This window comes from Papaver somniferum, chromosome 3 (genome assembly GCF_003573695.1).
Source record: "Papaver somniferum cultivar HN1 chromosome 3, ASM357369v1, whole genome shotgun sequence".
Lineage (NCBI taxonomy): Eukaryota > Viridiplantae > Streptophyta > Magnoliopsida > Ranunculales > Papaveraceae > Papaver > Papaver somniferum.
The window spans coordinates 131,416,699-131,438,545 of record NC_039360.1 but is presented as its reverse complement, the minus strand read 5'-3'; the positions used below and the strand labels follow the sequence as shown (position 1 = coordinate 131,438,545).

The window sequence follows — 21,847 nt, the reverse complement described above, 5'->3', positions numbered from 1 at the left end:
TGCCAGCTGAGTTGACCTAGAGTTAGGATTATCGACCTCTGGTTCCCTTGTATATGCCAGTATGTTGATATTAGTTCAAACCAGTATCTCAGTCCATTAGGATAGGTTCACCTTAGTCAACATCATCAACGTTTTTCTCTACATCCATCTTCTTAATCTATTCATGTGATTGGTTGAGTCTGGTTTATGATGTCCAGAAACTATCTGAGTAGAGCTCTGTCGCTTTATATGAATTTTAGTATGCTTGAGTGCAAACTCGTGTACAACAATTGGAATTTCGCATCAGGGTACTTCCTCCTGTAGTCAATAAGTATGACAACCAAGGAGATTCTTTAGTGCCTTCCAAGGTTCTGCGTAGATATCTAGGGTCTGGAGTAATGGTTTTGTGGGTACACCTCTGGTAAACCCTTCCGAGATTAACTCGGTTTTTTTTTTTATTAGTTTTGCTTGAGGAATAGCAAATAATAAGTTTGGGGGTATTTGATAGACGCATTTATGTGTCTAATTTGTCCTCAATGTTTCGAATTATTAGTACTCATTTTCGTCCTTATTATGGTGTTTTGTATGTTTGTAGGTATTTTTGAGAAATAATCATTTTTGGAAAATTCGGCTCGAAAAGTTGCTCGGGCACCCCGGAAAAGTACTAAAGACACCTTCAGATTGGATAAGGGAACCCCTAGGCGCCTCAGCTGTTAATGGCGCCCATATTTTGGATCAGGGCACTTCATCTTTTTCATTTTGAATTTCCAGTTTTGGCGGGAAAATGGTGGCAGAGTTAGGGTTGGAGGTTTTGTGCGATTCAGTGAGATTCAATGGCTGTAATTGTTTGGCAAGACTTGTTTCAGTCTCACAGGCGTGGTACCGTTGCCAGAATTGATCAAAACTGGCTGAATCATCAAGTTTGAGTGAATCAGGGAGTTCGGGTTTTGCTTAAGGAAACTCGAGAGTTGATGCTTTTGATCTTGGAAACTTATGGAGTGATTCAATCACTCAAATGGGTTGGTATGGGCCTGTTACATGTAAACAGGGCCGGTATCTATTTCAGATTCGAAAGAAGATGGCTGTGTACGTTGATTATACAAAACAGGGAAAGTGGTTAAGAGAAGATATTCACGGGATTGTACGTATTCTTCCGTGCATGGCGTGAGATGGAAGTGTGATACACTACATCTGAGGCGTGATCATGAAGATTTGGAACGTGTTGTAAGAAGATTAACGCGTGAAAAGGAAATAAAGGAAAGAAGATATTCCCGAGAATAATCCTCTTCACTGTCGAGTGACCGGAGATCTTTTGGAGTTATGAGGAGTAATCCTTGGTCCTTTCGAGTATATATAGGGTCCTGGGAACCACAGAGGGGGAAGAAGAGTTTTGGAGAGTTTCAGAGCATCAGAGAGTCGAGAAAATCAAGTTGCAGAAACTACATTGTTGCTGCTGCACGAAGAACACGAAGAACATTAGACTGTAGAAGACAGTCGTTGTGTTACAGTAACAACGACACTTTATTTTTATCGTTCTTTATAACAGCTCGGTTTGTAACAAATATAACTGTTACAAACCCGGTTTTTATTATATTTCTCCCATTTTTATCATTTGTAAACACTTTGAGCAATGAAACCAACTTTTGAGCGTGTTTCCAACATCCTGATGAGCTAAACCCAATCCTTGGGGTTATGGAGGAAGCCGTTGATTCGGTAAAAGTGATATATTTCTATTTTTAATTAATTACAACAACTCTATTATGAGTTTTGCATTGAACTAAAAACTGTTTATATGATTTTGATTAGTTAGGTGTATTTTCTCTTGATAGAATATGCTTGCTTTGGGGTTTTGATATTCTATGCTTGGATTAACATCTATTCTTCTACATGTTTAGGCAATTCTATTAGAATCTATTTGAATGTTGAGTTGCGTAATTATTATTTTATTAAATCACTAATATCGACCAATGGTGGAATCCTATCACCAGTCTCTCCATAATTGATACAACACTTTTTAATTGAGTTTGTTATTTTTTCTTTAAAAATTAAGTCTAAGAATATGCTTTCACAAGTCTCAACGAACCTATTACTACAACATCATTGAAAATAACCATCAATGAAGTATAAAGTTTTTTGAAATGAATTGAAAGAAGAATACCACTTGATCACTATTTTCCAACCAGTTCCCATGATCATCTTTTAAGGTATGAATCGTGTTATATATATTCCTAAGTTTCACCGTATTATGGAAAAAGTGAGTGTTCTTACCATACTGAGTGAAGTAGTCTATCCTAGCTTTTTATTTATAAAAACTATTTTCTATCTCATACCAATAATCCATCTGCTTAGAGTAATTCAAAATGAATCTACCAATAGAAGGAGTATAAGTGGGACTTTGCATCTTTTTAATTTCAGAGTTTAGCCTGCTAATTATAGTTTTAATATGACCAAAAGAACTGATATTCCAGCGACTTAGATCATGTTTCAGATTCTTGAGTTTTCCTACCAAAATATAACTCGGAGAACCATTAACCTTCTTTAACCAGGAATTACTAAGCACTCCTTTAAATTCAGGATTCAACTGCCAACATTTAAAATACTTATAAGGTATATTAATATGATGCTCATAATGAAAACAATTAAGCAGAATATGACTATGATCCAAAAAAACTCTTGCCAAAATAGTAACACGGGTATGAGGTAAAACAAAAAACCACTCATCATTTACACACCCTCTATCCAATTTTTCAAATATCAATTCAGAAGGATTTTTGAATCTCCTATTTCACTAAGTAAACGGATTTCCAAAAGCAAAAACTTCGTTCATTTTCATGTCCACAAGTTTAGATCTAACAAAGTCCGTCGGAAAAGAACTATCCGAGTTACCATGTTGCTTTTCAGATGCATTTAAAATAAAATTAAAATCCCCTAATAATAACCAAGGACGATCATTAGTTTTATTCATGTGACTAAGAAAATTTCATTGATTTCTCATTTTATTAATGTTTAGGGCCCCATATATGAAGGATACAATACAATTCATAATCACATGAGGTATATCACACATTATATGAATCATATTGAGAGAACTACTAATGACTTCTATATTGGGCTTAGCAAAGTAACCTAATGCAATACCTCCTGATTTACCCACAAAATGAACAATAAACTAAGAATCATACGGAAAATGATGATTATATTTATTGACAGCGTCTGTGTCCACCATTGTTTTTGTCAGACAAATTGCATCAAATTTTTCTTCTTAAATATATTCAATAAATGCAATTATTTCTTATCATAGCAACACCCATTCATGTTCCAGCAAAGAAATTTCATATTTCTAAACAGATAAGTAACTAAAAAATAAATCGAACTAAAATAAACAAAAAATCTTTGCCACTCCATAATTCTCTCCCTTCTCCCAAACCAGCAACATGGGAATGTTTAGGTGAAGGTGCAGGTAATGCCTTTACATATATTCTCATTTGTATTTACTTACACTTGTATTCGTCATGAATAAGTACAAAACACTAGGTACAAGCATGAAAAGGAAACTTAGGATAAAAAGAAGACATGTAGTATGTTTTCCTAGCAGTATTGAAAACAACTTTTTTCATCATCGGAGATTTCATTGACACCGTAACTTTTGCTTCATAAAAATTACCAAAGGTGTATCTACTGCCTCTGTATTACCAATTTTCTCAATAATTTTCCTAGCCTGGACTTTATTAATTAGAGCAAAAGGGATAGTGATCTGCATTGGCATTAATGTAGTATTTTATTCCAAATCAAAGACAGACTCCAGATCACCCAACAGCTGAACAACAAATAACTAGCCAAAAACCAAAGTTTGTCTAACTGTCATTGCTAAATCTAAATTTTCCATCTTTCAAAACATAACAACAAAAAGGTTAAGAAAACCTTCCATTCCTTGGATTAAATGTTTGGCTAACTTGAAGTCAGTACAGTTAATGGTCCAGACTCTATTCAAATGATGCTTAACATAAGTTTTGTGATAGTTATGATACTTATCACAAATCAAACCAGCTAACCTAAAAGGGAACTCTTCAAAATATTCATCTAAATCTAGCACTCTTACAGGCTCTTCAGGAACAACCATAAATAAACAACTCAAAAAAATATTATGAGAAAAGAACAACCCAAACAGATGAGGAGAAATATAACTACACAGAGATACAAAGTACTGCAATGAATTACTTCTATTTCTGAATATAAAGGAAAATGAAAAAAAATTATTTTAGGTAACTTAAAACAATGTAACTTCAATAGGCGAACTAAGATGATTTTCAAAGTTATTTTTATACTCAACAGACAAACATTTCATCAACTGTACTAGAAAACCAGCTCATACTTACAAACATGATTGACAAGTTTTGAAAATCTTCTGAAATCACACCACTAATTATAATAATCTAATATAAAATGCAATTAATAATTAACTTAATATATCTTCCAAATAAGTATCTTCTAAGACAAAATCCTACTAAGTAGAATTTAGTTAAAATTAGCAAAACCCAAAGAATAATATAATCAACATGAGACCCTAAGAAACCCCCCAAACAATCCCCACAAAAAAATCTTCAGTATCTTATCGCCCAAAATCCAATATTATATATTGTTAAAGAAATCAGAAACCATACTTGGAAGAAACCTCCACAACTTCTTCAAATCTCTTATCAAATCCTTAATATCATGATGGTGGACGTCAAAACCTTATCTTGCTACCTCCTTTTATCCCATGACCTAATCTGAAAATTAATTTGGGAAAAAACTTTAACTATCAGGAACCGAGAAAAGAAAAACAATTGAAGATATCAAATCAAAAGATAAAGTTAATCATGATACTAAAAGAAAAAGATTACAACAAAGATAAAATTTTAGAACTGAAAAGACTAAACCATCAGAAAATTGGGGATTTGAAATTTTTCTTAAAACTAGGTTTAAAGAATTAAATCAAAATACTAAACCAAACAAGTTCAAATCATTATATTGACCAGAAAATTGGATTAAGATTCATATAAACAAACATAAAGAAATTTTAGGAAATCAGGAAAGCTTGAGGAAGGAAAAATTGAGTTTGACTAAGTCAGCGTTGCCTGACAATCGCACTGCTTACCAATTTATATAAAAATAACTAACCATCTTTGTGAGCATGCAATGGCACATACACCACTACTTGCTCTACCCGATTATTCAAGGACTTTATATTAGAAATTTTACCAGTCCCAATGCCAATGCCACTGCCAACGCAGCTGATGCATTGTCTAGAAAACCAACTTCAGAATAGTTAGAATGGATTCTACACACCATTGAAGACTACGGCATACCTGAATCAAGCTATCATACTCAGATACACTCATGACCAGAGGGCACAACAGATCATTAACTTTTATTATCTCCCGTTTGCAGCGGAACATTTTACTTACAAGGAGGAGGTCCTCAGATAAAGAGGTATATTGTATATAGGGAGCATCAGCAACATCAAAACTACAACCATTGCCTCTATACACTCATCTGTCATGGGATGACATTCTGGAAATCAAGCTACCTATTATAGCAATAATATATTTTCATTGGCAAGGTATGAAAAAAGAGGTATTATTTGTAACCAATTGTGATGTCTGCCAAAGGAGAAAAACTTATCATCATTTTTCTGATGGTCTTCTACAACCACCGTCCATCCCTGAACAAGCTTCGCAACGTATATCCATGAACTTAAAAGAAGGGATAACCAAAAGTGACTGAAAAGACGTAATTTTGGTAGTAGTAGACACACTTACTAAATACAGACATTTTATTGGGCTATGACACCCTTACAATGTAGCTTCATTGGCAAAGACTTTTTTGACAGAGATAGGGTATTCACAAGCAATTTTTGGCAGGATTTCTTAAGGATTTGAGGTACTAGTTTGAATATCTGCACAACATACCACCCTCAATCTTATGGGAAAAATGAAAGAGTGAATGCATGTCTAGAGAATTACTTGAGGTGTATGACTGGCTACCATCCTAAGAAATGGTATAACTGGCTTTCTTTGGTTGTATGGTAAGTATAACACCACCTATCATTCTAGCTTGAAGATGTCTTCATTTAAAGCCTTGTGTGGCTATAATCCTTCCCCCATTAGCCTTTCCTACAGCTATAGTGACTTTTGTGGCTTCAGTTGAGGAGTATATCAAACAAAGAAATAAAATGTTGGAGATTCTAAAAGAAAAACTTCATAAAGCTCAAGAGAGGATGAGGTTGTTCAGTGAAAAAATAGAACAGATAGGGAATTTGAAGTTGGGGATATGGTTTATATAAAGCTCCAACCGTATAGACAAGCATCATTTGCTCTCAGAAAAACTTCAAGCCGTCAACTAAATATTAAGGGTCATTTCCTTTTATCCGAAAAAATCATTTTCTGGCTTTGAAGATGCAGCTCCTTCCAGAAGCTAGAGTCCCACCCTGTTTTTCATGTCTCTGAGCTCAAGAAACATATTGGTAAGTCAGTGGTACCTATTCCTATTACACCTTTAGTAGATCATGAAGGACAAATAATTGTCAAGCCAATCACTATTCTGGACACCAAAACAAACAACATGAATGGTAAGTCAATCTTACAGCTCCTGATTAGATGGACCAATTCTACAGAGGAGAATGCCACTTGGGAAGACAAATCTAACATAACATCATATTTTCTTGAAATCTATACTTGAGGTCAAGGATTTTTTGGAGGAGAGGGTAGTATTATGATCCCACCATCCGAAGAATAATATTTAAGGTGCCATGGGGGTAGCTCATAGTTTAGTCGAGTCAGTATTGAGTAATAGTTTATTTTTGTTATCTCGGTCTGTTATTTCCTTCGTATAATTATGTCATAGGACAGGTGTTCGTTCCATTAGTGATCATCTGTTAGGGTTAATCATGAGGTATTTAATGTGTAAAAAAGGTCCTGTAATGATTATCAACGATTAATACTAAATAATTTTTTTTTCTCAGGTCGTGTTTTTGAACCGAGGGTTACTTATCTTTTCCAAATCTAACTCAATTGATGATTACTTTTATTTGATCATCTAAGATCAGTACAACATACCCTTGCACAAATCTACCCAGTATCGAAATAAGCATATGCACATAAACTATTTTCACAAATATGTTTGGCATTACGACAACTCTCATAAACACTTCTAAGACAACTTTTTTCACATCATCACTCTATGTTTGTGAACCGTGGTTCAAGCTTTGAGTGTTATTGAACACGATTATGCTTATAAGTTCATACGACATATTTTCCAAGAACTGTCATTATACACGGTTCCAGTATTGATGAAGATCGGACGCGCACACAAAGAATTCTTATCGTGAAACGATAGTCAAATAAGTAACAGATAGATTAGATAAAACTGATATGAGTTAGTTGATCTTCAAGGAGATATCCTAAAATTTATTGGTATATCTAAACCTCGTTAATTCTATACGGATAACGACTATATATATGATTTATCAAGACCTCGTTAATTCAATACGAATAACGACTATAGATAGGAGATTAGTATTCAGACCTCGGGAAAAATCCAACTATGAATAAAAATCATAAGATAATTTTAACTTATCAAAAAGACCTACCAATTTTCGTTTTTTGAGCTCCTTTAAATAGATAACTCCCCTAAACAAACCTTAAACTTAACAAAAAAAAACTTAGTTCCCAAGGTATATCCTACCTTTAAGCAATTTTTCTAACTTATTAAAAGTCTTAAAATAAACTTTAGACTCTTCTAAAAATTACCCTAAAAGATAAATCCGAAAATTAATAATTATTCTTTAATTATAGAATCACTAATAAAATACAAATAATAACAATAACATAATAAATTTATTTTCATAAATCTCCTTCCATCATTCTACTAGTGTTGGAGAAAATTCGTCCTTAAATCTTGTCGGTACCATGTTCTGCACATGTAACTTGTTGATTAAAATCTTCATACACATGAACTGATGCCGTAAAAAATAATATATACCATGTATAGAAGCATGAGGTATGATGGAAACCCAAAAAGGATCTTCAAAAGTTGATTTAACAAATTCTCCCTTAGTATGATAGATATGAAAAACCATTTGTGTATCACAATAATCAACAACTAGCTTACTCTCTGGAAACGATAACTCATCAATATCAGGAACTACCAAATTAATAAATTTATCAGGATTAAATGACTCACCTGAAACTATTGAAAATGATGTGAAACTTCGTGGAACTGTTTTTCTTTATCAGCAATAGGATGTTCTTCGCCTTTGAAAAGAAAATTTCATATTTTCTTCATCTTCGAGATATTTATCAAATATCAGAGTTGTATATCTCTCAACAATTTCATATTTGCTTCATCTTCGAGATATTTATCAAAGATACGATGTGAAACTTTGTGGGGCGGTTTCTCTTTATCAGCAATAGGATGTTATTCGCCTTTGAAAAGAAAATTTCATATGTGCTTTATCTTCGATATATTTATCAAAGATCGGAGTTGTATATCTATCAACAATAACTGTAATGACCCGTTGTTCCACCGATACTGTCCCCACTTAGCCACTGCGGTTATCCAGCAGTGTGGGATTTTCAACGGGCATCGCTACAGTCATCCAGCAACAACTTCCCGGGAGGTCACCCATCCATGGATTGCTCCGCCCGAGTATGCTTAACTGCAGAGCTTTCTTCCAATCCTGGAGCCAATTGTGCTGAAAAGGCCTCGGTGTTAGGAAAGGACAAATCATTCCTTATATTCCATTCCATCGGCGAAACACAGCGAAACCGGGGTATTACAATACCACCACCATAAATTGGAGTCGTCCTCGACTCCGAAATATATATTCTCAAGCCCAGATCTTCGACGTTTCATGCCCCTTATGAGAAGCACCTGGAACAACCCCGCCCAGTGTACCTTCCCACCCTCGGAAGTGAACCGTCGTCGACTCTGATACCATTTGTAGTGACCCGTCCCTCCACCGATATTTCCCCCACTTATCTACTGCGGTTATCCGGCACTGTGGGGCAGTAATACGATAGAAACTTCCCGGGAGGTCACTCATCCCTGGATTACTCCCGCCTGAGCACGCTTAACTGCAGAGTTTTCTGCCAACTCTGGAGCCGATTGTGCTGAAAATTCCTCAGTGTTAGGAAAGGAAAAACCATTACCTATATTCCAATCAGCGAACCCTACCTGACGAATCGGGGTATTACAATACCACCACCTTAAATTGGAGCCGTCCTCGGCACCAGAATATATTCACGCCCTGATCCCCGACGTTCCCTTCCCCTGAGGAAACTAGTACCTGACCTTTCCCATCAAGCATACTCTCTCATCCTCGGACGGTGAACCGTCGTCGGCTCTGATACCATTTAAAATTACCCGCCCTCCACCGATATTGTCCCCACTTAGACATTGCGGTTCTCCGATAATATGGGGTTTTCAACGAGCATCGCTGCGGTCATCCAACAACAACTTCCCGGGAGATCACCCATCCTTGGATTTCTCCTGCCCGAGCATGCTTAACTTAAGAGTTTTCTGCCAACTCTGGAGCCAATTGTGCTGAAAAGGCCTCTGTGTTAGGAAAGAACGAACTGAAAAACGGGGGTCTAACAACCACACCCAATATTTCGTTCGACAATCTGAATAGATAAACTCCAATATACTTTCAAGAGAATCAACTACACAGTCAGACTCAATCTAGAGAAAAGTATATCAAAGAGTTTTATATCTCGATTTCTCAATTCAATCTGCAATCAACAAATAGGTATTTGCGAGCCTGATTAAATAAGAGAAATAACTTGAACGGTACCAAAGACCAATGTTCAAGTGTCAATCAATTTATATCAACAACCAAATGTTGGATTATCTAATTGATTGATCTCAACGCACAACCTGTGATATTTCTAGTATATAACAAAATATAATGCGGAAAAAATATAATACAGACTTCAGAATTTTGTTAACGAGGAAAACCGCAAATGCAGAAAACCCCGGGGACCTAGTCCAGCTTTGAATACCATACTGTATTAAGCCACTACAGACACTAGCCTACTACCAATGAACTTCAGAATGGAATGTAGTTGAGCCCTAATCAATCTCACAATGATCAAGGTACAGTTGTGCTCCTTACATCTCTGAATTCCAGCAGGATTCTACGCACTTGATTCCCTTAGCTGATCTCACCCACAACCAAGAGTTTCTACGACTCAAAGTCGAAGACTTGATAAACAAATCTGTCTCACAGAGAAAAGTCCATTGGAATAGATAAATCTGTCTCCCAAAAAATATCTATGAGTTCTGTTCCATCTTTTGATAAATCAAAGTGCATATGAACCAATTGATAAACCAGAATTATATTCCCGAAGAACAGCCTAGTATTATTAATCACCTCACAATAATCTTAATCGTATGGTAGAGAAACAAGATATTGTGGAATCACAAACGATGAGACGAAGATGTTTGTGACTACTTTTAATCTTACCTATCGGAGATAACTCTCAAGCAAATCTTAGCAAAGATAATATTGAATCACGATAGAAGAAGTAAGATCAGAACATGCACCTACATAGAAAATAGTTGGGTTTGGCTTCACAATCCCAAAGAAGTCTTCAAGTCGTTAACCTATAGGTCGTGTTTGGCCCCTTGGAAATTCCTATCCTAGGTTGGGTTATCAAGAAAATACAATAAAAATATGTTTGTCTCACTGCAATCCTAATCTTGAACAGGAACTACTAAATCTTCCTTGATTTTAGGAACCCAAAAAAGTAAGGTTATGGTATTCTCCAAAATAGCTAGGATACCAATATCCTTACCTAGGTTAGGCGGTTATATAGGTAGTTATTTTAATTTTTCATTTTATTTATTAATTTTTGATTAATTTTTATATTTTCATATTTTCCTCCATATAATTTTTTCCTTAATATAAGACTATTTTGTAAAAATATGGGGTTAGAGTATGGTGAGACAAACATAATATATAATAAACCTGTGATGGATACAATAGAAGGACAAACAACATCTTTACTAATACATCTTATGATAACTCTAGTCGAGTTAGAGAAAATTCTTCCCTAGCTAAGTTTTATGTTGTCAAAGTTCCCAAACATGGCCAGGGTTTCGTGAAAAACCTAAGGTTAAAGGAGAATCGACTCTAGTACGCAACTAGTACCACACAGGAGGTGTGGGGATTAGGTTCCCAGTTGCTAGAGTTCTCCTTTATATAGTTTTCAAATCAGGGTTTGCAATCTAAGTTACCTTGGTAACAAAGCATTCAATATTCACCGTTAGATGAAACCTGATTAGACTCGAGCTAATATATTTCAACCGTTAGATTTAACTTAGCTTGTTATACGCAAATGAAATGTACCTTCATTTAGGTTTGAGTAACCGTACCTAAACGTGTACACTATGTTGGCTCAACAGTAGTCAACCGAGGTTATCTATATGAACACTCTCGTATCAACCTTATTCATCTTAACCACAACTAGTTTAAATGACTCAAATGAAACTAGTTATAAAGTTGTTCAATTGCTATATTCTCATAGAAGTATACAAGAACACAATTGAAGCAAAATCGGTTTGATTCACTCGAATCAATTCGTGAACATTATAGCCACAGTTTGAAAAGAATGCATTTCTTATTATATAAATGTATTAGTTCATGTCCCAACCGATTTTAGAACTTTAACCGCTCAAGTATGCAAACGGGTACGCATACTTAAGTAGCCGGACCAAGTTTGGTTTTCGCCAGTATGCGAACGGGTACGCACACCTCCAAACCCAGCAGAATTTTTCGGACCTAAACCTTACGCCATTATGCGTACGAGTAAGTATACTTAAGTTCCCAGATTCTCAAACCAACTTGTACACATACGGGTATGCATACCATGGTTCCCGGACATGGATCACATATATGCAAAAGTACATAACATGTTTATAATCCAATGTTGGTTAAGTGTTCTAAAATCTATTTCAATCATTGTAACTTTCTTAGAGGATGACATTAGCCGTTTTCACATACTATTAAAATCAAAGCAATTTTCAAGTTATTGAAATAATCATAACGAAACATTCCAAGTCTACACCAAATGATTGTATCACACAAACCATGTAAGATGTTACTCGACAATTTTCACATGATCATCTTTTGACTTTCGTCAAAAATATAAGATGACCTTGGTTAAAGCTAAATCTTACCAACACATATTTCGAGAAATATGTAATCAAGTTAAACTCAGCTCGAAATATCAAATGTGCATAGTAGAAAACTATATAGCACTACGACTTATGTGTCAATACAGGAGATAGAGTAGAAATAGACTTTCCAAGTGATAGATGAGTTTCATTCTTCACATACCTTTTGTTGATGAAGTTCCACAAGCTCTCCTTAGTAGTTCTTCGTCTTCGATCGATGAAAGTCGTGAAGTCTAATGCTTAACTACACAATCTATCCTAGTCCGAGACATCTATAAGTAGACTAGAAATCAAGATTTATATTTTTGATAACTAACATTGACAAACAAGCTTGAGATAGCAACGCTTGCGAGTTCGACCGAGCAGTGCTCTAACACAAACCATTACTTATATTCCATGCCATCGGCGATCCACAGCGAAATCGGGGTATTACAATAACTTGATTTTGTACATCATTGTCATGACGACAAAACATATCTTCAACATTGTCTTCTTCACTATTATTATCTTCTACAAGCGAGCATGATTTAAATAGATATTTTGATGAAAATTGATAAGTAACCGAGCATGATTTAAATAGATATTTTGATGAATTATTCAAATAATATTGTACCTCTTCCAGAATATCCTTATTTAATTTGCTCAGATATTCACATCTTCTTGGATCTCGTCTTGGTGACAACTTATTAACCCTGAATACTCGTCTTAGTAACATCTTACTAACCATGAAACCGACTTTCCTCTGATAACTATTTTTGCTGATCGAAAGCGTTATAAGATAATTTTTTTACAACTGAATGAAAATTGATAAGTAACCGATAGATTGGGTAAAAGTAAGATAAATTGTTCAGACCTCATATTACTCTTACGAATAATGATTATGAATAAATGATATAGACCTCGTGAACCCGAAAAATCAAAACTATGGATAAGATAATTATTTAGACCTCAGGATGAACCCGACCATAAATAAAAATCACAATAGATTTAAACTAAGTTTAACAGTCTACCGATATTCGTTTTTGGAGCTCCTTATATAGATAACTCCCCTTAAACAAACCGTAAACTTAACAAAAATATTTAAAACTTATTTCCCAAGATATCTACTACCTTTCGGCAACTTTCCTAGCTAACTTATTGAAAATCTTAAAATAAATTTCTAGTCTCTTCTGTAATTACCCTAAAAAATATATCAAAAAGTTAATTAATTATTTTTTAACTAGTAGATAATTTTTACTATTTTTTAAATTAGTAAAAATTAGTAATTTTAATATTTTATATATATACAGGTTCTGTAAGCCCGGACAAGTTCATTATACCTAACACAGAAAAAGTAGCCATAAGTATAGTTCATAAGAGCTAATCGTTTGTGCGTTAAACTGTGTTTATATTAAAGTTTCAGACCATCAACATAAACTATTATGTTACAGAGAAAACTCAAGGAATGCAATCTTATACAAAATTTTATACCATCAATTCGTCGTAAAACATTATTTTATTTCACCGAAAACTTGAAGGAATGCGCATTTTCTTATAACCGTTTTCGCAATCCTCTGATACTTTTAATTCTTGATGGGGACATGGGGACGAACTTTGTGGAATTTAGTTGAGTGTCTTCAGGTTCCTACAAATTAGGAGACACAAGTGATACCATTTTGAGTTAGAAACGTGGCTTGTTACCTGCGCCAAGATACAAAATACATCACAATCTACAGTATCACTCTGTCTGCAAATGACTTGACTAAAGAACTTCTATAAAGTAAAGCTTATACGAACTGATGATCAAACAAAGAGATAAAAGTTACAGTATTAAACTATAGTAGATGTGGTTAAATGCCAATGTCAATTAAGTTTATATATCAAGTAAACTATGGTAGTTGTGCAAAAATGCCAATGTCAATAAAGTTTGTATATGAAACCATGGCAGTGAGATTGTACCCGCATCTTGGTGCTTTGGTGGTAAGTTTGAATTAGAAGCCATCAAAAATTACCAACAGATGCACCTACGTTGGCCCCTTCAATGGATCTTTAGGGAAAATGTTATTGAACAATATAAATTAGAACCCTAAAAACAAAACGCCATTCCGAAAACCAACTTACTTGCGTCACTTTAATGTAATAACTTGGACAATATGTTTTTTTCAGTGTTTCTCTCTATTCCATTCCCTCCACTGGATCATCTATTTTGCAAATTCTTAAATAACATAAACATACGAAAATGTACCAAATAATGCTCAGGCAAGTCCCAAACTTTGTATGTGTACCTTATTAAGAATGTTGTATCCCACGATGGAGTTTAGCGCAAGTACCAATAGAGATCTTCAATTTCCAGACCCATATGCCCAACCTACAACTTAGATTTGATGACATAGATACACTTCGTTGCTGTCATATTGTGACGGCAACTTGAAATGAACTTATTGAGCGCAACTGGCAATAGTTTGAACCTATATATAAATTATTGGATATATATGTACTTAAACCTTCATAGGAATATATATAGGAGCATTTTGTATATGACTCCCACCAACTAAACCAAACACATGTACCAATTTTTTTTTCTTGATACGAATGTCATTCCAGATTTCTGATTCATAACTGTAACATCAATGGAAAACCCCATACCTTGAGTAACCAATGTACACCATAGCTGCATAAGATCACAAATAGTGTTTTGGAGAAGTTCCCAAGTTGTTAGCTTCAACCCTCCCATGATGACAAACATTGTCGGTAACTGGTACGGCTAAATCTAGAAGAACTTCGCTTGTTGTTCTTGTGACGAAGTCGGAAGATATATTGGGCTTTGTTGAAAATTGCCTGGTAACCTTCATATAGATTTGTGCCCAAATTACCTACACAAGCAACATCCGGTTATCAAAATTGCCTTTTGATACTCTCTGGTCGTTATATTTCTTACGGTTATGATCGAATAGAGGATGATGAAGAGAAGAGGTTTGTTGCAGTGGTATCAATTTGATGGATTGTTTTAAATTTAGCGTACATTAACTGGAGTATTTGGAAGGGAAGACTCGTAACTCGAACCCAAGAAAATTAACCCGTTCAAAATGAGAAGAAAAGTCTGAAGGCGTCTATCTTTTTTATAATAAACAGTTGACGTCCCTTCATTCTAGAATCTCAAATGAAAAGGTGGTAAAGGAAAAGGCGTATCTTTTCGGATGTTGTTATCCAACAAATGCATGCTTGCATGCATATATACCGTTAAGAGGTATCTTTTCTGAACAGGCGTATCTAGTGGTATATATTATGGGCTAAAAACACATCTTCCGGATATATAACCAAGTCAAATTTGCCACATGGCGTTTCCTTATTGGGAGAAAATGTAAGGTTGAATCTGGAGCCGCCACGTCAGCTTTAACATCCTCCTTTATATTAAGAAGTATTGATTTATTTATGGAAATTTTCTTGTTTGGTCCCAGGCCCAAATAGTTATTTATTCCTGGGTCCAACCGAAATTAATATTATTCTTAGGTCCACAAGATGGAAAAGACCTGGCTGCCCCTCCATGATACGTGTGAACGTCTTCTCTCTATTCGAAGTTCGAACCCACTGGTTAGCAAAAACACCTTCTATCTTCGTCTCTCTTCGTTTTTCCTTTTCCTTCTCTATTCTAAGAGAATTCTTGTGATTCAATCAAGGAATCACAAACCAAAAACCTAGATTCCGATCTTTGAGAAACCAAAACTCTAAACTCTAAACCTAGATTTCGATTTTCCATATTGAATCAAGATTTTTTTTTCTAAATCTACGAAGATAGTACTGCTCCTATATAAGAAGAAGATGATTATGAAGATTCACCAACACAAAAAACCAAATAAGCGAGCAAAAAACAAACAAAAAAAAAGTATCGAAATCAGTAGCAGAAAAAGGTATGAATCAGAAGTACATATATGATGTACGGGAAAAACCTAATTTATTTTAACCAATATGATACATCACTGCGTATAAGATGTTTTTTTTTTTGGATTTTGACTGTTTAATCAGAGGTACATAACTCAAAATCTGATGAAAATCATCATAAGTGACATGCGTTTAGTGTTTGTGTTTGTAGTTTGTGTTTTCTGACATATAGATTTGTGGGTACATAACTCAAAAACTGATTGAATAACAATCAAAGTGACACGCGGTGTGTTTTTATTGTTTTCTGACACATAGATCCACCAGTACATATATACAATACCGAGGTAAAAAATCACTATATTGTTTATATACTCAAAAAAATCAATATGTTGTTTATTATTTTTGGTTGATGAGATAATGATCCACCATTACATATCTCTAGTACTTAAGAAATAAGTCTTTTATTCTTTCATTGGATTTAAGCCCTATGAACATCAAGTACATAACTCACATACTGAATAGTAACCATTATTATGCTTTCACATGTGATTTTGGGTGTTTTAGGCATATGAGTATGCAGTACATAAGGCCAGTACTGATTATGTAACATTGATTATGCTTCTATATAAGATTGTTTGTGTTTCTTGCATGTAGATTTTTCAGTACACATAACTCAAAAACTGTTGAATAACAATCAAAAGTGACATGAGGTGTTTTTTTTTTCTTTCTTCTTTTCACTGTATACCAATACATATATGTTGTACTGAGGTATAACAGTGCTTTTGTACTATAAAATCATTATGTTGGTTTATGAGATAATGATCTTGGGTATGCAGTACATAAGGTCAATACTGATGAATGTGTTTATGTTTCCATATATGATTGTGTTTAAGTAACATTGTTTATGCTTCCATATATGATTGTGTTTCAGACATGATGATTGTGCAGTGCATAAATGCTACACTGAAATAAAATTAACTAAATTTTTGTAGGGAAGGTTGTGCCAAAACCTGGTACGAAGTTGTATAGATCTGGACTCAAAGACTTACATATTTTAGTAGCCAACATGAGATTGAGTGGATATACTTTGAGTGATGCGCAATTACAAAAGATAGACGAAGCATCGTCATTCGCGGACCTCCCTTCAAGCATTGGACGCTTATGGAAGTAAAGCCACATTCTTATGGAAGTAAAGGTGCTCAATACTAGCAGTGTATATTAGTTGTACTATGAAAAAAATACTACAATGTATATTGGTTATAAAAAAACACAGTTAAAACTCAAATAAATTTACATCTGAGCATTAATTTATAGTGATCACTCAATGTATGTGTGTGATAAATTTCAGTGTATATCTGCTGCACTGCTTTAATTAGTTTAAGTCTATAATTACATGTACTGGTTTAAATTCAGTTAGTATTTGTTCTACTCAAAAAGAATAGAGTATATATTGATTGTACTACAAAAAAGTTTAAATTCAGTATATATTGGTTGTACTGCAAAAAAAATAAAAATGTATATTGGTTGTACTACAAAAAAAAAGTGTACAATGGAAACTTCAAAATTAGCAATAGATGCAATGAAAAGAAATAAATAAAAAATTACATAAGCTTGAGCAAAAACCAAGGCGTGTTGGTTTATTACATACTAATTTCAAGTACTTCACATACAACCAAAAAATCAGTACATCTGATACATACTGAGAAAGTGAGTGCATAATGGATGCACTGAAAGAAAAATAATGACTGAAAACACTTTATTCACTTTTAACTCCAGGTATGCAAGGATTTCCTCCATAATTTTCACAAGTTACCCTTCTATAGTTCCCAGAACAATGAAATTGCTCTTCCCAAATCTCGGTTTAACTTGTTTAGCAGCATCGATTGCCTTTCATGGACAATAACCAACACCAGAGCATTATTTCATGTAAAATTCAGCTACTAAAGCAAATATAACAGTGCATATATGATATACCCTCAGAAACTAAAAATCTACACTAATTGAAACCGGAAAAAAAAAACTCAGAATGTTCAGTACATAACTTACATACTGATTAAAAAACCATGCTTATACTTACATATATGAGTCTATGTGCGTTAAACTCTTGAACCTATAAATGTGAATTTGTAGAACATAAATGGTATATTCAAAAAGTTCCAAGTGTTTAGATTAGAACTAGACATCTTGAACCTGTAAATGTGACCAAAACCTAACAATATTGACACAACCATGATGAACAACAGATAAAAATGAGTATCAATATGCAGACATGGAGACCAATGAGACATACTTTGGTGGTATTAGAGACCACTACATGTCAGATGCAACTTGGGTTTCTCTATCTCAGCAAGTCATGCTGCAACCAAGATAAAACCTACAATAGTAGTCAATCAACTTTCTACTCTCTAACCTTCATATATAAGAACTAAACCACTTATCATTGGTTCAAATAATCAAGATAAAAAGATGAAGTTATATGCATGCATTAATAAGACTTGTAGTATGCAGATCCTCATGAGCTTTAGTTTTACCATGCACATGTATAAACATGTATTCATCCAAACAAAAAATGTGTTATCATAAGAAATCAAACATCATGAGATTATCCTTATTTGAAGAGGACCAAGAAGCAACATCTTCTTCAGGAACTAGTGTAACGTCTTCTCCAGAAACTAAGCATATGCTAGAGGATAATAAACCTGCAAAATATAACAGTACATATATGATATACTCTCAGAAACTAAAAAGCAACACTAATAGAAACCGGAAAAAGACTCAGAATTTTCGGTACATAACTTCCATACTGATTAAAAACCCATGTTTATGCTTACATATATGAGTCTACGTATGTTAGACACTATGAATTTGCAGTACATAAATGTTATACTAAAAACAAAACTAGTTAATCTGCAGAACATAAATGGTATACTTAAAAATTTCCTAGTGTTTGGATTAGAACTAAATATCTTGAACCTGTAAATGTGACCAAAAAATAACAATATTAACACGACCATGATGAACAACAGATATAAATGAGTATTAGTTCATTCCATCATCATAATACATAAAAAAAATGAAAATACAGTGCACTCATTACGCACTCCATCAAACACACTATAAATGCATGAGAATGCAGTAAAAACTGAGAAATACAATACATATTTCAGTATTTCGCATATGTATTGTAATCATGTATCAAAATAGCAGTGGTCCTTGCTAGTGGAAAACCCATCCACAACCTAACCATTCTTCTCCTTCTCCAGAATTGGTTCTTTGCCAAATAAGAACTGCCCTTTAGATAAGAAAATCTATATGTTTCTACATGACAGTTGGGTTTTCAGTAGAGAATAGATGATATGTTCCGTCTAAATTTGGTTTAGCAAAAACATAGGTACTGTCCATTTGAAAAAATGGTAACAACAAATATGCTCAACAATTCGGTGGAAGGGTATTTAAAATTAATTTCCAATCCCCGACATTTCTAAAGTTTCAATATCAATAGTGGTTTTATTATTTAAGAACCAATGACATTGCTAGTTTCTTATCACTAGAAAACTATATCAACTAACAAAGTTTAACGTATACAATCTTTCATAATCATGCTCAATACATCAAATATGCACTCAATTTATATGGTGACCACTTGCTCAATAAACTTAAACTGTAATAAATAATTGTATAAAATTTAAGGATTCTTTGTTCAGTTAGCAAGTCACAAGAAAGATTCTCACCTCTTCAGAGATTATTTTGGACTTCAAGCTTGCCTTTCCTCTGGAGTGATGCTTTTATGTACTGCTTTTATGCACTTGCCTTCACCCACTTGTCAATACATAGTTTATGCACTGCGATTTTATCTGGAGTGCTGCTTTTAAGTTATGATTGTTCAGCAGTGCAGCGTATATATACTGTGATTTTTCTGCAGTGCATCGTATATACAATATGATTTATCTGCAACAAAACATAGGACCCCTGCCGGAACATTAGATGATTTTGATTCCAGGACAAAATCGCTTAAAAACCACATTTCAGTGATTTTATATCAACTATATAATACGCTTACCCACTGCATAAGCTGATCAAAGAAATTATACACATCATTTACAAAAAACAACGAACAAACAAATAATAATCGAGAGAGTATTATTTCAATAACGCATATATATACCTATGGATCAAACAACAAGTGGTAAAACTAAGAAATAAAACAGAATCAAAAGCAGTTTGTATCAGTATGACACATATGTACTGCTAATTCATGAACTAAAAAACAACCATATGTAATGAATCTGTCAAAAAAACGGAATCGAGAGAGTCTTATTTCAGTATCGAAGATATGTACTTATAGATCGAACAACAACAAGTGATAAGATAAAACTAAAAATAAAACAGAATCAAAAGCAATTTGTATCAGTATGCAACATATGTACTGCTGGATAATACCCCTGAAACAACAAACAAGCACGAATTTGATAAAATAAAGAAGCGAAAACAACAAGATAATCAAAGCGATAGTTCAAATATGTTAAAAACACCATAATCTAACCAAAAAATTGAGTAATTATGACCAAGATTCATAAAAAACAAACCAAAACAAAAATAAACCTAAAACTAAGATTTATGTGTACTACCATCAATAAATAAAAACTAAGATCTATAATGATCTCCAACAACAGATTGAGATGAATTGAATAATCAACCTAAGAATAAAATATACACCACATACCTTGACTGATTCTTTGTTGATTATCTTGATCTGTAGGTAGCAACAACTTCATGTACGTATCTCAATTGAATTTCTCCATTACAGTGAAAATCAAGATCTAAATAGCTTAAAATAAAATAAAACAACATTAAAACTAACTAAATCTCGGTTAATCAAACAAAATCGAAATAATTCTCGCATTCGGCGATGAAAACCTAAGAAACAAATTCTCTTCTAGCAGCTCTCCCGGTTTGGATATGAGAAATTAAAATGAAAACAAAAAAGTGAAATGAAATTTAGTTACCCTGCTTTTATATACATAAAGGTGTTTTGGGAATTTTAAAAATGTGCGTAGTATATCCCACACGTGTGCAGGACGTGGGCTTAAAAAATTTGGTCCATTTTCATGTTTTCTTTTAATTATGGACCTCTGATTAGTGGGTTTTAATGGGTGGACCTGCCACTAACTAAGAACACTATAATGGTACCTATTGGTAATTCCTAGTTTATTTATTTAATAGTAAAAAACTAAAAAATTACTGATAAAATATAAATAATAATAATAACATAATACATTTATTTTCCATAAATCTCCCTCCTTCAAGTACCATGGACCATAATGTATATTCTTTTGTGCAATTTCAAGACGATCTTCTCACATGCTTACATGAATTCTTAATAAGAATTTCATCTAAATTGAGAAAGTGTTTTCTTGAGTCTCATGTTATCTTAACTTGAATTTTAAGCTACTAATAGTCTTGAAAGTCTATAAATAGAGAGACTCAAACAATTGGGAACTTCAATCCCTGACATTTTTGTGTCCTAGTTCCTTGCTACATTCGTCATATATTAACCTAAGTTTCCTCTGAGAAACATAACTAGGTTTACGACTTAAATACTTCATTTAGGGATTCGTGAAGCCAGGTATGACTATCTTTTACCTGATAGATCGTGTATTTTGATCTTGTTCTTATTAATTGTCGAGTTTTTTTTTCAATTCCAATAAGGATTGAGATAGATATAAGTCGCAAAGTTCTCTTCGTCTTGTGATTCCTCAAGATAGACATATAAATTCTTCATTGATCAATT

At 33.9% G+C, this 21,847-nt stretch overlaps 1 long non-coding RNA gene across 1 annotated transcript; it reads right to left on the bottom strand.

Moving 5' to 3' along the window:
* Positions 1–18,542: 18,542 nt before the first annotated feature.
* Positions 18,543–20,940, bottom strand: LOC113361639. The gene is made up of 3 exons (XR_003365243.1): positions 20,780–20,940; positions 19,788–20,004; positions 18,543–18,755 (listed from the first exon to the last, which is right to left on the bottom strand). It is a non-coding gene; the product is annotated as an uncharacterized LOC113361639 (long non-coding RNA).
* Between the last annotated feature and the right edge of the window lie 907 nt (positions 20,941–21,847).